At 33.5% G+C, this 7930-nt stretch overlaps 1 long non-coding RNA gene across 1 annotated transcript in view; it reads left to right on the forward strand.

Annotated features, from left to right (window-relative positions):
* LOC128247098 (uncharacterized) overlaps window positions 1-3572 on the forward strand; it is a 102691-nt gene extending 99119 nt beyond the window's left edge. Inside the window, exons 3-4 of the long non-coding RNA XR_008263519.1 lie at window positions 2178-2536; window positions 3124-3572. This is a non-coding gene — a long non-coding RNA (uncharacterized LOC128247098). The remainder of the gene's footprint in view (window positions 1-2177; window positions 2537-3123) is intronic.
* The last annotated feature ends 4358 nt before the right edge of the window (window positions 3573-7930 follow it).

A 7930-nucleotide genomic window follows, 5' to 3' on the forward strand; every position in this document is an offset into this window, starting at 1 on the left:
ATTGTTCTTATGTATGGCTACTTTTGTATGATCCTATATTCATATATATATATATATATATATATAGGCGCAAGCCGTCTGGTAAGAAGCTTACTTCCAAACCGCATGCTTCCGGGGGATCAGCCCGGACCCACGGCCTGGCAGCGTGCGCAAGTGTTACTAGTATAGCCGTGAAGTCTTGTGAATGGATTTGGTAGATGGAAACTGAAAGAAGTCTGTTGTATATATACACACAGACACACATGTATATGTGTGTGTGTGTGTGTGTGTGTGTGTGTGTCTATACGTGTATTTGTGTCTGTGGTTTCCCCTCATTACCACCGGTCCCAAATGACTGAAATGAGTAAAAGAATTCATCTCTTGAGTTCTACTTATTGCCTGTTTGCATTGCCAAAACTGTAGACAGAGAGACCAATAGATAGATAGATAGATAGATAGATAGAACAAAATAGCAAAGGATGGAAAAGTTATGAAATAAACCTATAAATGACCCACTTCTCTAAGAAAAACAAACCAAATAATTTATACCTATCGAAGAGAACTGCATGGAATTGTTTTTATATTGGGTTTCCGGAAAGTTCGTGCCGATGTTTAAAGGAAAGAAAGAGGTCAATAAATACTTGCCATTACATTTTTAATCAACCAAATATGAACCATTTTGTTGCACAATGCGTCTCTATCTTTCCGTTAACTTGAAAATACCTTCTTCTCAGAATTGAGATGGTTTCATGGCAAATAAGTCGAAAGGTAAGCTACTATAAATCGGCACGAACTTTACGGACAACCCAATATATTCCATGAGCATTAAACGTTGAAATTCAAGATTAACTTTAAGAAAATCGGAAGAAGAATCATGTATTCCAATGTACTTGTAACTTTAAAATGAACAATAGAAATACGTCTAACATGTAACCCAAATTTAGTCTCCTAAATAAGAGTTACACGACATATATAAGGTAATCCGATGTGTTTCTCATTCCGGGAAAGTGTTTGTGGTGTGGTGTGGATTGCTCTGGAGTGGCGTGGTGTGTGGGGTGGTGTGTGGTGTGTAGTTTGGCGTGGGGATGTTGTTGTGAGGTGGAGGTGTGGGGGTAGGGTCGGGGTATGTGGGAGTGGGGTGTGTGGATGTGGGATGTGAATGGAGTGGATATCGATGAAGGGAGAAGGAAGGCAGTAGAGAAGACAGGAAGTAAGTGTCAGTACGAGAAAGGAGAGGAGGTAGGAATCAAGAGAAAATAAACAGAGAATAATAAAAAAAAAACTTGTGGATTTAGTGATGAAACATGGTGACTATTTGGGAAGAAAAAAGGTTTGACAGGAGAGGTAGAAAGAAGGGGAGACACACAAACACACTCACATGCAATCCTGCACACACATACATATATTATCTAAGAATGGTTTGTGCAGGAATTTTGATATTCTTTAAAAATTACCTCTTCTCCTCTACCAAATGCAAATTGGTAGAGAATTGTATGTTTAAAAATATTGCAGCTGAAATGTATTATTCATATGTTCTTTATAGTTGCATTCATATATGTATTCATACGCTCTCTTTAAATTCTACAGCACCGTATGAAGTAATTTCTACATGCACGTTTCTACATTTACCGATTGTAATGTATAATATTGGATGATAGGAAGGGTTGATATCACTCGTGCATCATGAAAATGCAATTTGTCTTTAAAAGTTAGATATATTCTATTAACTGCTGTTTTATTAGCCTCTTCATCAAAAATATCGAGTTGGAATCTACGCCCGATGAGTACAAGAAATCAAATATTCTTCGAATTTTAATACTAAGAATAGTTCGTACTATTAACACTTCTGACATGTATAAAATTTACCAACCGACGTCCCTCTTGAATGTGTACAAAACTTAATTTATCTTCGTCAAGATCCCACAAAATATTTATTATTTAATACCAATTCTAACTTCTGCAATATTTTAAGCCTTCATTTTTTCCCCTTCACTTTCCAGATTCAAATGATTCAGATTCCTATATATCTGTTATCATCGTTTTACTTGCTCGTCTACTTGCAATGCCTTTTACAAGCAAAAATAACGGATATTGACACAAAATTCAAGAAATATAATAGAGACGAAAAATTATTTTACTGAAAGTGTAAACTCTCGTGAGAAGTTAAGTCTTATATATTCTTTCTTTTTTTTTTTGAGAAAATAAGCCAATGAGAATCCGGAAGCGAGAGAAATTTCAATAAAACAGTCGTAGAAGAATTGAATCATGTAATCCTCGAGGCAGTATAGCAAATATATGATGAATAGTTTAATCTAAATGATGCCTGCAAAGGTTCACATTCTCAAGAGACATTTCTCACACTGCAACTTTCCTTATAGAAGAATTTCGAGATGTGTTTGATGCCGACGTACTAAACCTAACATCAAAAAGACTGCATATTGATGCTTAACCTTATGATATTACTTGGCGTCCCTTTTGACAGTTATTTGCTGTCCTTGACGAATCCACTCATAATACCCAGGAGGAGATTAATAGGAAAATGAGCTGAAGATTAACAGTAAACAGCCATGCAAATTTTTTGCATAACAAATTACCAAACTCAAAATTAATTATATAATTTTTCGTCTATTTTCAGATTTAAAATCATTGAAATGAAAGAGAAAGATAATTTTCGAATAATAAATTTGACAATGATAAATTTTTAATGCCCAATTCCATTATTTCATCAAATTTAATATAATTGATTAATTTCTCCTAATATAATTTACAGTTCTAAAATTGAGGCTAAGCATTCGTATTTATTGTAATTAATTATTTGTATTGATGAAATTTTAGTACTTGGTATGAAAATAAATATATAAAAAATGTTTGCCCTACCTAATTATCAAATGAATGATATTTTGAAAACAACAGTTAATGTGTACTGTTTAGTGATCTTAAATTGGTGTTTTTCTTTAAACCTTGTGTACTCTTCCCTTAATTTCGGCAACGGAGTTTGAGCTATCTGTAGCAACTAATCCAGCTCTATAGAAGAGAACGATAGTACACATACACACACAATCACGCACCTATATTTTTGTATATGCCTGATTGTGCAGGCTGTTCGGGATCGATTTCATGACTTTTTATCTCTCCTATTTTCAGGAACTGTTTGCAAAATTGGTAAACACTCAACGGTCTTGGAGACCATAAAGGTTACATTTATATTTGAGGAAAAGTTAAATGACACGGTGGAGTGGAAACCATTTGAATATTGGAAAACAGTTGGAATCATGATTATTCTCGCTGGGGATCAAATTGACTATATCATGCCTGTTGCTCATTGCTCTCTGAACACTATACCACGTGACGTAGACATCATGAAAAACCAAGTTCACCCAAACACTAACTATTTTTGGCTGTCTCCATTCAGGTTGACGTCATGCGTCACACATTTTGAACAGGAGATTCGGCTCAATTCACACGGTCATGTGAAGCAATTCAGACTGCCGTGGAGTATGGGGTCATATCCTGGCTAGAGAGGTTGCTGTGGGAAGGTGGTATGAGTAGTAGCAGGATTCGACTGGAAAGAGTGATCACTTAAGCCATTAAATAGATTACGGTTTAAAATTTGAACTAAAATCCAACTTTATAAAATTAACAATAAAGCAAACTGAAAATTAAAATAATCAAAATTCCTTTAATTTTGTTTAATTTAAAATAATATCTAATTTTGTTTAACGTTACATAGCTCAAATTGACTTTATCTTATTTCAACCTCACATCACTCTATCTATCATTATTCTATATACAAGTTACCAAAGCTTTCTCAACCTCTCCATTATAATATGATTACTACTAATATTGCATACATTTTTAATGCAATTCCACTACTATGTATGATATATATATATATATATATATATATATATATATATCATGGTATCGTTCAAACTGTGGAATGTTGCTATACCTCCGTGGTCACAATGCACTTATTTTGCATGGCTTTCGAATTAGGCCACTCCACTGGCTAGGTGAGTAGGTCAGCATTCCCCCTCCCCGATCGGAAGTAAATGCCATCAAAGGACCACCCATCTACAGCTGAATGAAATGAAACAAGTTGAAATGAACTGCTTTTCTCGAGAACAGAACGCGCCGCCTCTTCCGGGTGTAGTGATTGTAAGCGCAGAACCCTAACAACTTGAACTCGAGCTTTCACACACACACACACACACACACACACACACACACACACACACACACACACACACACACTCACAAAAATACACACACATTTATATAATAAACCCTTTATGCACGTTACATATACATGATGAAATAACTCGAAGTAGAAAAGAAGTTCTTATATATTTTAGAATGTTCTACATGTACAAAGATGAATATAAATTTTATCAACTGTAAATTATTTGCATTATTTATATTTAACGGATATTTTTCTTCATCTTGTTTGTTGTTAACACAACGTTTCAGCTGATATACTCTCCAGCCTTCATCAGGTGTCTTGAGGAAATTTCGAACCTGGGTTCTCATTCCTAAGGTATTTTTCGATATTATTATTAGTATTATTATTATTATTATTATTATTATTATTATTATTATTATTATTATTATTATTATTATTATCATTATTATTATTATTATTGTTCAGTAGTTTTATATTCATAACGTGCTTTCACTTCACTACCGAGCGCAGCTCTGTATGCCTTGGGTATGTGCTGTGGTTTGCTGTGATGCTCTTATGGTTACTGTATTGAAAGTGTTTTGCGTCGGATGTGTGCAGTGCCCAGTAGTGCAATTTTCTGTATGTTATATATATTCGTAAATCCTGGTGTTTTTGTTATGTATTTGTCTGAATATTTTTTACTATACCTGAGGCACCTACTATGATAGGAATTGTTTCTGTTTTTAGATTCCACATTCGAGTTACCTCTATTTCCAGGTCTTTGTATTTTGAAAGTTTTTCCATTTCTTTTAGGGAAACGTTGTCATCTGGTATTATTATTATTATTATTATTATTATTATTATTATTATTATTATTATTATTATTATTATTATTATTATTATTATTATTATTATTATTATTATTATTATTATTATTAGTCAGGTCACTGCCTGGAATCGGACTCGAAATTTTGGGGTTAGTAGCCCGGGCTTTTAACCACTACGCCATATGCCCACGGACATATATGCATCAAATGTAAATAATGTACATAATTCCTCATCTCTTAAATATAGAAGTGTGCCGGTAATAGGTTTTTCAATGATGTTCCTCATCCGGTAGCGAAATGCTAAAACTTTGAAGTAAATGAAGACTCGGATATGACAACTGAATGGCACGTATTCCATATGGCATAATGCAGCAATTATTTGTTTTATTCATAAAAGAACAAAATGTCATATCTTTCTTTGCAGGTTTAATTGATTTTTACATTTTATGCGTAAAAAATTTAGAATTATGGGTTCATAAAGATTATTCTAATTAGTAGAATTATGCGGTTTCCAACACTGAGAGCAAAATATTGATTTTTATGTTCACTTAAGATAAAAGTTAAGTGAGATCTGGTCGATTCATGCATGAAACCCTTCTTGGAATATCTATCCATAGACCAAGATTTATGATTCGAAAATCAATAATTGTGGAACCGATTTCAAATATTGGCATTTTCACCTCATTTTCAATAACTACTTCCATACAGATAACAGTTGAAATGTATGAAGAGTTGCACATGAATGGAAGTGATAATGGATTTCTAAGGTTTTTAATTTCTGACGTATATTTGTGAAATTTGGTGCTATAGAATATGAAAGTACTCCGTCCTTTTGCCTTCTATTACCACCATCCTTCTTAATATAACCGATTATAACTGTATAACGTTGTACATATATGAATGTATTACAACACAATGAGCAAATGCTAGATCTGAATGCTAATATTTCGGTGCAATGTATTGATGAATCTGATTCATTTATCGTACCCTAGTCATTATACAACGCCACAGTATTTTACAGAAAATATAATTAAAATTACTCCTATGAATTTATTGATTATATTGATTCTTGCACATTTATTGTGTATCTTATAAATAATACGTACTGAGGATTGGCAAAATCATTTGCACATTGGACAAAATAGCTTGCTTCCTTTAGTAATGGTTTTACACGTTAATGGTCTTACACGTTCTAATAGCAAACGCATCAAGATTAGTTTTTATTTTATCATTCGAGATTGATAACGTAATGTTCTTGTCAAGTACAGGATTCGGTATAATGCTGTAGCTTTCTCAATCGCCAACTTCCAAGACTTGTGAATATGCTTAAATCAATTACAAAAGTTGTTGGGTTAGGAGCATCGATAGAGCATGAAACAATATCGCGGTATCTGTCCCGGATCGTTATATTCTTACTTCACATTCCAGTAAGAGCAATTATACTTATCATCCCTTCGCGGTTGGTAGTATCCATTGGTGCTCCCTCGAAAATAGTTTGCCTTCCCTCTAAATTATTGTTGTTTTTTACGTTGTTATTTCTTTGTGCAGTACGAGCTGTTCTAAATCTCACTCAGAGAATTCAATTAGCAAGAAAATAAAAAAATGATGGGACACACATAAAGCCAAGGTGCCACACTTGTGGGTCAAACGCCCATTTGAAGGTTTGTTTCCACGCTTTAAAGATGCCCAGGTTCTCTCAATTTGAGGGTTTGTTTTCATAACTGATGAGATACAAACTCAGTCACCTCTTGCTGCTGAAGACACTATTTGAAATATCTCGGTCTGAAGATTACCATAAAATCTGAACAAGGAATTTTGAAATGAGATAAAAATCGAACGTTAACTATCTGCAGTAAATATTTAGTGGTGAGAGTTAGAAATTTGAAATATCGAGTGTTAGACGAATGTATTAAAATAAAACGGGTATTACAAGATCAAACTAAACAAAGATTATATTAAAATATACAGAAAACAAACTAAGTCTCTGATCTTGTGACTACTGTATCAATCGAACTCTCCAATGATTACTTTTCAGTTCAGTTTACGGTGTTTGCGTGTGCATATCTGTCTATTAGCTTGAACTAGATCTCAAAAGTGATATTTATTTATTGTTACATGCAGCAAAACATGGAAATATTGAATAAAGTTCTAACCGTCCTCACATATAATAAATTACATAAAATTCGAAATAGGCTTCTCGAGAGAGATTTCTTTAAATCTAAGTTAAGTACTGCATATTTGCGTGCATGAAAATAATAACAAAAGAGGTAGGCTAGATTACGTGCAGCATAGTAATTACAGTTTGATAAAGTCAGGTTTACATTGGTGGAGGCAGCTCATATTGTATCTCATTAACGAAGGAAGATTAATTGAGATACAGTTGTGTTCTTTTAGGAGACGCTATAATGTCAATTATGTGTATTAAGCATGGCAGAAAGGATTGACATAACATGCTAATTACTTCAAGTAGATATATCATTTTGAATCAACGGTCCTCTGTATTTGGCATTGCCAACACACATATACACATGCATACATACATACATACATACATACATACATACACACATATACACAAACACACGCACACACACATGCACATATATATATATATGTACATATATATATATATACGTATATATGTATAATCTATATCTCTCTTTCTCTCTCTCTCTCTCTCTCTCTCTCTCTATATATATATATATATATATATATATATATATATATATATACATACACACATATATACATGTAGAATGAGAGGGGGAGGGATGGAGAGAAAGGAAAGAACCCTCGCACAAAGAGGATCTCAATGTTAATACTGAAATGAATAACTATGAATCTCTTCCTTTTCTTGTCTCTTTCTCTCTCTCTCTCTCTTTCTTTCTCTCTCTCTCTTTCTTTCTATCTCTCTCTCTTTCTTTCTCTCTCTCTCTCTCTACCTCTACAAATCTCTCTATCT

The sequence above is a fragment of the Octopus bimaculoides genome, chromosome 2 (genome assembly GCF_001194135.2).
Source record: "Octopus bimaculoides isolate UCB-OBI-ISO-001 chromosome 2, ASM119413v2, whole genome shotgun sequence".
Taxonomy (NCBI): domain Eukaryota; kingdom Metazoa; phylum Mollusca; class Cephalopoda; order Octopoda; family Octopodidae; genus Octopus; species Octopus bimaculoides.